The sequence below is a fragment of the Capsicum annuum genome, chromosome 12, assembly GCF_002878395.1.
Source record: "Capsicum annuum cultivar UCD-10X-F1 chromosome 12, UCD10Xv1.1, whole genome shotgun sequence".
NCBI lineage: Eukaryota > Viridiplantae > Streptophyta > Magnoliopsida > Solanales > Solanaceae > Capsicum > Capsicum annuum.
In genome coordinates this window covers 193,521,658-193,531,368 of record NC_061122.1, presented here as the reverse complement: position 1 = coordinate 193,531,368, position 9,711 = coordinate 193,521,658, and positions in this window count along the sequence as shown.

Below are 9,711 nucleotides of genomic sequence, written 5' to 3'. Positions count from 1 at the left end.
TACTCTTATGGATTCACACACTAAAACTTGATGGATTCAGAAGTTATTAGCTTGCCTTACTCTAAGTGACTCATATGAGTATGCTTAACACATCATAAGCTATATTATTACTAGGATACTCATTGTAAGTTATGTAATAAAATATGAATTACAGGATAGGAGGTTTCATATGTAGGAAAAATGATTTACTTCCTAGCTTGGAAACATATGAGGCATTACAATATCCCCCCTTTGGGAACATTTGTCCACGAATGAGAATTAACTAGGAGGGGATGAAAGATAAGCGGAACACGAATTGGACATGAATGACTGAAACATGATATCATGACTGACATGACTTATAAACTGACTACATTATACTGGACATGTATATCTGATGCATGTGTAACTGATTCATAAATGCATGACTGAAGTTTTCGCAAAAAGAATGCATATTTGATGCATGATTAAATGCTATACTGATATATGAATGCATAACTGAGTATGCAACGGAAATAGGTACCAAGTTTATAATGGGAACATGAGCATTACTAAATGTGAACTTCATAAGCTTAAGGAGGACTGTTACCTTGAGCTTGATCTGAATTGGCGGGGAAAAGGTGAGGATACTTGGTACACATATCTGCTTCTGCTTCCTAAATATATCCCTCATGAGAGTGATTTTGCCAAAGAACTTTAACTAGAGGGACTTTTTTGTTCCTCAATCTACGAGTCTGATAGTCTAAGATTTTGACTGGAATCTCTTCATAGGAGAGACTGTTCTGAATGTCAATGCTCTGAATAGGGACTACAACTGTTGGGTCACCTATACAATTTTTTAGAAAAGAGACATGGAAGACTGGATGAACTGAGGCTAGATCTGAAGGAAATTTGAGCTCATAAGCTACTTTGCCGCAGCGACTGAAAATCCTGAATGGACCGATATATCGGGGACTGAGTTTCCATTTCTTGCTGAACCTCTTCACTTCCTTTGGGAGAGATCTTAAGGTAGACATAGTCATTGAATTTGAACTAGAGATCCTTTCTATGAACATCTGCATACGACTTCTATCGGCTTTGACCATCCCGTAGTCTCTCTCTAATCAACTGAACTTTCTCTAAGGCATAGAATACTAAGTCAGGACCTATGACTGAGGCCTCACTAACTTTGAACCAACCAATTGGAGATCTACATCTCCTACAATAGAGAGCTTCGAATGGAGCCATCTGAGTACTAGAATGATAGCTATTGTTGTATACAAACTCAATCAAAGGCAAACGGTCATCCCAACTTCCCTTGAAATCAACTGCACACGCCCTTATCATATCTTTGAGAGTCTGAATGGTCCTTTCTACTTGACCATCTGTCTGAGGATGAAATACTGTACTGAGATAAACTTGGGTACCAAGAATTTTTTGAAATGCTTTCCAGAAGTGAGAGGTGAACTGGGTACCTTTGTCTGAAATAATAGATAGTGGAATACCATGTAATTTGACCAACTCTCTGACATAGAGCTTGGCGTAATACTCAGCTGAATAAGAAGTACGAATTGGAAAGAAATGAACTAACTTGGTCATTTTGTCTACAATGACCCAAACTGAATTATGCTGATTACGAGTTCTAGGCAAACCTCTCATAAAGTCTATGTTCACTTCTTCCCACTTCCAAGTAGGAATGGTGAACTCCTGCATGGAACTACTAGGCTTTTTATGCTCTATCTTAACCTACTGATATATAAAGAACTTAGCCACAAACTCTGCAATATCTCTCTTCATCCCACTCCACAAATAGATCTCCCATAGGTCGCGGTACATCTTAGTGGTCCCTAGATAAATAGAGTATCATACACCTGCAAGAATTTTTTGCCTCAAGCCATCTACACCTGGAACACACAGACGACCCTGAAAATGAAGAACACCATCTCCCCCTTAGGAGAAAACCTCTACTTTCTGACTCTGAACTGACTCTTTTATCTTGATTAGGCTAGGATCCCTGTCTTGATTCCCTTTGACCTTAGAAACTAGAGATGAATCTGAACTACTCTGAATAAATATACCACCCTCTGAAGAGTCAACTAAGCGAATGCCTTGTCTAGAAAGCTGATGGATTTCTTGAGCTATCTTCTTCTTGCTATCATCAACATGAGAAACACTACCCATAGAGAGTCTACTGAGAGTGTCGGCCATAACATTGGCCTTGCCTAGATGATAAAGGACACTCATGTCATAATCCTTCAAAAGATCTAACCACCTTCTCTGATGAAGATTTAGATCTTTCTGAGAAAATACATAGTCGAGACTCTTATGATCTGTGAAGACATCTACGTGAACTACGTAAAGATAATGCCTCCAAATCTTTAAGGTAACTACTGCGGCTGCTAACTCAATATCATGAGTAGGATAATTGTTCTCATGGGGTTTTAACTATTTGGAGACATAGGCTATGACCTTACCATGCTGCATGAGGACACAACCTAATACCACTCTAGATGCATCACACTATACAATGAACCCATCTAAACCATCTGGAAGAGCTAGAACTGGGGCTGAAGTGAGTCGAGTCTTCAACTCTTGAAAACTCTTCACGCAAGGATCTGACCATTGAAAATTAACCTTCTTCTGAGTCAATCTGGACATAGGAGATTCAACAAAAGAAAATCCCCCGACAAACCATCTATAATAGCTAGACAAACCCAAGAAACTCCTAATATCTGATGGAGATACGGGGCGATTCTAGTTTCCTACCACTTCAATTTTATGAGGATCTACTCTAATGACATCACCGAAAATAATATGTCCAAGGAATGCTACTGATCTTTGCCAAAATTCACACTTCCTAAACTTAGCAAATAACTGATGATCCCTGAGAGTCTGAAGAACAATTTTGAGGTGGTCTGAATGATCGCGCTTAGTGCAGGAATAGAACAAAATATCATCTATAAAGGCTATGACGAACATGTCCAAGTACTTCTTGAACACACGGTTCATCAAGTCCATGAAAGCTGCAGGGGCATTGGTAATACCAAAGGACATGACTAGAAATTCGAAGTGACAATACCGAGTATGGAAAGCTTTCTTTGGAATGTCATATTCTCTGACTCTGAGCTGATGATAGCCTGATATGAGGTATATCTTAGAGAAATAACTGGCAACCTAAAGTTTGTTTAACAAGTCATCTATCCTAGAAAGAGGATACTTGTTCTTGGCCATAACTTTATTCAGCTGACGGTAATCAATACATATCCTTAGAGAATCATCGTTTTTACACACGAATAAGATTGGTGCACCCCACGGGGAAACACTGGGTCTAATGAATCCCTTATATGAGAGATCCTTCAACTGATCTTTGAGTTCCTTAAGTTCTGCTGGTGCCATTGTATATGGAGAAATAGAAATAGGCTGAGTATCTACAAGTAGATCAATGCCGAAGTTTATTTCCCTTTTGGCAGGAATGCCTGGAAGATCTTCGGGAAAGACATCTGAATATTCATTAACAACTAGGACTAATTCAAGACTAGGAGATTCGGAACTGGAATCTTTAACATGCATGAGATGACACACACACCCCTTAGAAATCATTCTTCTTACCCGAAGGTAGGAAACAAGCTGACCCCTGAACGCTGAAGTACTACCCTTCCACTCAAGGATGGGTTCATTTGGGAACTGAAACTGAACTATCCTATTTCTGCAGTCAACTGTGGCATAGCAGCAATGAAGCCAATCCATGCCGAGAATAATTTCAATCAGTCATATCTAATTCAACTAAATCTACTGACATGGATTTCTAAAATTTCATAATTGGGCAGTTCTTGTATACCTGTCGGGCTATGATGGTTTTACCTACTGGGGTAGAGACTTAAAAGGGATCTGCTAAAGTTTCGGGACTGATTTCAAAATCGCCTGCTATGAAGGGAGTAACAAAAGACAAGGATGCACCTGGATCTAACAAAGCATAAACATGAACATAGAAAATCTATAACATACCAGTAATGACATCAAGAGAATTTTCCTGATGTTTTTGAGTCTAAAGAGCATAGAGTCTATTTGGGCGTTGCCCACTAGTGGCACTGGAAGTGGCACCCTGCTGGTTCGAGCGACCGGACTGAGCTGTGGAATGATTCTGGTGACCCTTAAACCGAGTGGGGACAAACTCTGACACTGTGACCTAGCTTGACACAATTAAAGCAAACATCACTACTGGATCTACAAATACCCTTGTAGTTCTTACCATAAGTCTGACATAGATGATTAGTTCAGGTATTGCTGACGCTGTCCTAAGATTTAGAGCCTGGTGCTCTATCTCTGAACTTAGTAGATAGAGCACTGGATAAAGATTGAACTGGGGCTGATAACTTGGGATAAAACTGTGAATAGTTTCCTTCCTCTGATTTAAGCTGAGCAAAACTGAAACTAGCTGATCTTGCTCTCTTATTCTGTCTCTTCGTAGCCCTAACCTTTTTTTTTTCTATCTGCTGGGCATGGGTCATGAGTCTGGCTAAGGTCATATCACCGTTAAGCATCGCAGATCTTCATTCATTTACCATGATATTGTTTACCCCTGACACGAACTTACTCATCTTAGCCCTGGTGTCTGCAACCACATGAGGGGCATATCTGGCTAACTAAATAAATCTGAGAGAATCCTCTCTAACCGTCATATTTCCCTATCTGAGGTTGATGAACTTAAGAACTTTGTCTTTCCTCAGCTCTTGGGGAAAGAATCTATCTAAGAAAGCCGTGACAAATTCCTCCCACTCAATAGGACCTGCATCTTCTACCCTCTCGGACTTCTACTATTTGTACTAAGTGTGAGCCACATCTTGTAACTAATATGTGGCTAACTCAAAACTCTAAAAAAAAGTAACTCCCATGATATCAATGACTTTCTAGACTTGGTCAATGAATTCCTGTAGGTCTTCATCAGACTTAGACCCGAAGAATGATGGAGAGTTCATTCGGGTAAAGTATCGAATCCTAGTTGTGGCTGAGTTGACCACTGGATTGGCTGAAATAACTGGTGGCCGTTCATTATGGGCAGCCATAAATAGTGCAAGTGTGGTGAATGCAGCTTTAAATTCCGCATGAGAAATATGTTCGCCTAAAGGATCTTTGGGCTACGAAGTTGGCTGGTTTCTCCTCTTTGGAGGCATGTTCTGAAATAAGAGAAGAACAAATTAGACTGAGAGAAGGGAAACTGTTCCTAAAACATCTCATAGCCTTTTGTACATAAATATGGTGCACAATATACCCATGTACAAAACTCTACTAGATGCGCTTTGATACCAAGTTTGTAATGCACCGATTATCTGAACGAGAATGCTACACGGTGCTCATGACCCCGAATGGCCACAAGCTAACCTATGACTGATATTTGTACCTGTACACTACATATTATACATGTAAAATGTGGAAAACATGAATAATAAGCCATAAGGTTCAACTGAAATAAATATATCATCCATATGGGTGAAAAAATATCAAAAATAACTGAATTCTGAATCAAAGCTGAACATAAGTCTGAACTAAATCTGAAAGCCTCTAAGTACTGTCTAAGTATGGAGTTGAAGGAGCAGGTCTCCAACTAACTCCGTAAAACTAAAAACTAACTGAAATAAATAATGAATCAAATCATATTGGTCCTCAAATGAAGAGGACTCACTGTAACTCTATGAATGAAATGCTACTACTACTATTGATCTGGTGCTCGTGTCTTTGGACCTATCGTGTAATATGAAAAGAAAGCACCATAGTACAAATACGTCAGTACATGGGAATATACTGAGTATATGAGTGAGGTATACTAAATATAAATAGGGTTTACATGCATGAACAATGATAACTGACTGACTGATATGAACGTAAGAGTACAAACATGCATACATAGTAACTGAAATCGTAGGTGCATGATAGCTAGACCTGTATGCTAATACATATTTTACTGATAATAAACATGACTGATACTGTAGTTCTAATAACATGGGTGACTATGTCTGATAGTCCTGAATCTGATAGAACTATTTGAGATCTATACTGTAACTGAGTCTGACTGTATCTAACAGTCTTGATATATTGAAATCTGAAGAAATATCTGAGTTCTTTACTGAGACTGATACTAAAACTATAGGAGGTAGTTATTTAACTGATATGCCCCTATATGTGCCATTATAGCTAAGCTAGGGTCTAATCTCTGCCCTGACTAGAAAGGTGTCAATACCACACCACTTGTAAAGGAAATTGTGGGTAACCCTCATTTGATAATATTCCCAAAAGAGAATGGTGGGGCCCTCATCTGACAGTGCTAAGCCACCTCATCAAACCTCATCTGACAGTGTTGATGTCTCAACCTATGCTGGCTACATAGTTATGGAATGCAAGGAAGACTGCTAAGATCACACCCTCATCTGGCAGTGTGTGTTCCCATCCTTGGTTTCACTTGGTGCTAACTTCTTCTCCCATCTGAAGAGACTCAACATGAATAACTGCCTGTACATTGACTGAGCTTACTGAATTCTATTTACTGATGGAATACTACTGATATCTGATAACTGACTGAGCTCATGAGGTTTCCTGGTCATATGACTGACTGAATTTTACTGAATCATGGCCTGATTTTGGATATCGTGAAACATGACATGGATCTAGGCACACAACTATATTTTTTGGGAATGAATACCTCCAAAACTCGATAGAAAGAAATTGACACACACGGCATGACTTGTTCACAAGATTGGAGTCCACAATTCATAATATCATAAGTAAGGGATTTCATACTAATCATGGTTCTCAACACCTTATACATGGAAAGGGGAATTCATATGACATGTATATACTTTCACAGCTTCAATATCATGCTCATTCCATACCACAACCATGACACATAACAACAACGTGGAATTTATGTGAAATCATGAAGTATAGAGCATGGAATTCATATCAAATTATGATGGTTAACATTGGCTTGTCATTCAAATTCTATTGAGTCATGGGAACTTGGTTAATCACATAGTAAGAATTTTATCAAACACATTGCATGAACTCTTTAAGGCATAGGTCTATTCACAAATTTACACCACCTTAATCCACCCAAATTCATGGGTTCCAACAACATGATCACAATCTTTATAAAAGTTCATCAAATTCCCACTCTGTAGCACAAACCACAAATAAAAACATGAATATACCCATATCACCATAAAAAAATCATGATTTACTTATCAAATATTAATTCTTGAACTCCACGGACAAAAGGAATCTATGGATGAACACTACGCATACCTTAATCGCGATGAAATTGTTGAAAGATTGGACCTTCAAGCTTGATTATGCAACCCTAGTAGTATTTCTCCTTCTTGTGCTCTTGGATAATTAACTTAAGATGTTAATAGGGTTTTAATGTGATTAGAAGCTATAAATTTCGTGAGTTAAAGTTTTGGGATGTTTAAGGAGTGTTAAAAGACTTAATTATCCTTAAAATAACTCAAAAACTAAGTGTTTTCATGGCTAAAATCATAAGTGTGCGTCGCACACCTCATCGTACATGCTAAGGTATGCGCCGCAAAACCTATCGCATAAGCTAAGGTGTGCGTCGCACATGTTATTGCACACTTGAGGGTGTGCGACGCACAACCTATCGAACACTTGTTCCAGTAGCCATGTGCGATTGTTATGTGTCGCACTCCTACTTTGCAAGGCCATAACTTCTTGCTCGGGTGTCAGATTTTGATAAAGTTGGTATTTTTGGAAAGATAGTTTGATTATCTATAATTTGGTGGGTCTAAATCTTCCAAAATATCACATATCAATCAAGTTATACTCGTTCAAAGGTTACTCTTGCAGATTCACACACTAAAACTTGATGGATTCAAAAGCTATTAGCTTGACTTACTCTAAGTGACTTATATGAGCATGCTTAACACAACATAAGCTATATTATCACTAGGATACTCATTTTAAGTCATGTACTCAAATATGAATCACAGAATAGGAGGTCTCATACGTAGGAAAACTGATTTACTTCCTAGCTTGGAAACATATGGGGTATTATAAATGTTGAGCCTTTTTAAGTATGAATGTGATTCTCATTGTTTAGAATCTTAAGTTTACAAGTGTGATATTTTTAGGCTATGACAGAAATTGTATGGTCCGTCAAAGGATTAGAGATACCTATGTTAAGCGTTAGAATCGAAGTTTGAAATTTTAAAGATTTAGCTAATAGGAATAAGAGTTGAAGCACTAGATGGTGTGCACTCAAACTATGTGGATGCTCATGAAAATTCAAAGTTAGTAAGAGTTCAAGTGTTACATGATGACTATTGGGGCTATAGAAAGATAGGGTGTAGCTTAGAAGTGAGTATTAGAAGTTGGTTTTACGCTTTCAGGTGTAGTCATTGGGGTTAAGTTCTTTTGTTCATGTGCGTTGCTATATCCCAGACTCTAGAGTAAAGTGATTGTAGTTAGACTAAAGTTTATACAGTGGTTCATAGCCTTAGAGTGATGTCTTACATCTATGGGGGAGATAATAGAACAAGTAACTAAGTCAATCATTCAGATTCTAGTAGATGTACCAGTAAGTTGTACAATAGTTGTGAGAAAGATTAATGCTTCACCCAATCTTATTTCAGTATTTTTAGTTGTCCCAATATCTACTCATGCCTTATGTTCAGTTCCATTATCTTAATTTATGTTCATGAATATGATGGAAAGTCATGTACTCTCCTAGTTCCCAAAAATGAGGAGTTCAAGTTCTTTCAGTAGTTTGAATCACATTCCTTAAGTTATGAACTCCAAATTTAGGTCATGCAACTCATGACTCATGTACTCAATCTTTACAGTATGTTCAGTCCAAGTACTCAAGCAATACTTTTAATGTTCTGGGAAATTCAGATTTATATCTTGCATGTCCTTAGATCATACTTCTTTGATGAGTCCATGATGCTATATATTCTATTCCTCAAGCCTCAGTTGAGTGTCAAGTTATTCATAGTATCACCTTATATTTCGGGCCCTCATGTTCTAACCTTCTATTACCTTTCCTTCAGTCAAGATAGTAATGATAATCAGTTATCTGGATGGGAGAGAGAGTAAACATTTCTTGTTACTGAAAGATCATTGTATGCTTATTTTAGCTAAGGCAGTAAAGTGTGAAGTAAGATTGAAGCCAAGTCTGTAATACCCATCATGGTTAGTCAAAGTTTTATATGAGATGTTTGGGTAGTTGAAATCTTATGTATGTCTTCTTAGGAGTAGTGCATGGAAGTTGTTCTTAATAGAGGTTTGTAAGTTGTAACAAAGGTATTTTAGGGGAGTGTGTTTAGAAGTGTATATATGGTTATAGAAGGGAGTTTTGAACATCATGTTTGTATATTTAGATGAATGCACTGAACATTAGTAAAATGTCTAGTACGAGGTTGAATGTGGTTGTTGGAGTAGTAATGAGGATTTTCATAAGATGAGAAGTTGAGAAGTGCAGGGTGTGTTGAATTACGGTTCAAACTAGTAGTACAGTGTTATGTGGTGTAACCTATGATTTTGGGTTAGTATTGAAGATGGTGAGGGAATTTAGTTCAGTTTAGACATGAGTAGAAGAAAATATCAACGTCCTTGCTAAAATTAGAAGATGAATCAATAAGTATGGTTTTTAAGGTAAAAGATTAGTTAACAGAATATTTTAGAAGTGTGTCTAAGTTTTAAGTAAGGTGATGCATTGCCTAAAGCCTAGTAAATTCTACCCCA